This window comes from Corvus brachyrhynchos, unplaced genomic scaffold (genome assembly GCF_000691975.1).
Source record: "Corvus brachyrhynchos isolate BGI_N302 unplaced genomic scaffold, ASM69197v1 scaffold68, whole genome shotgun sequence".
In the NCBI taxonomy this organism is placed as follows: Eukaryota; Metazoa; Chordata; class Aves; order Passeriformes; family Corvidae; genus Corvus; species Corvus brachyrhynchos.
Genome location: NW_008240039.1, coordinates 159208 through 159440, shown reverse-complemented (window position 1 = coordinate 159440; position 233 = coordinate 159208).

Sequence of the window (233 nt, the reverse complement as noted above, 5' to 3'; positions counted from 1 at the left end):
CATCCCCATCTCCTTGTCTGCCATGTGTGGTACTAGAAACTCAAAAGCCAAGGTACAAACCACCCAGGTGACCATTCAGTGGGCCACACACTCCAACTTTCCCCAGAAAAATCCAGGTCAATCAGTGGCAGAAGCAGCCTATAGTACTAAGCCACTTATAGCAAAGAGCTTCCCTCTGTAGCCAGCTAAGCATTGCTGCCCACGTGAGCCTGTGCTGCCATCCCTCCTTTGGG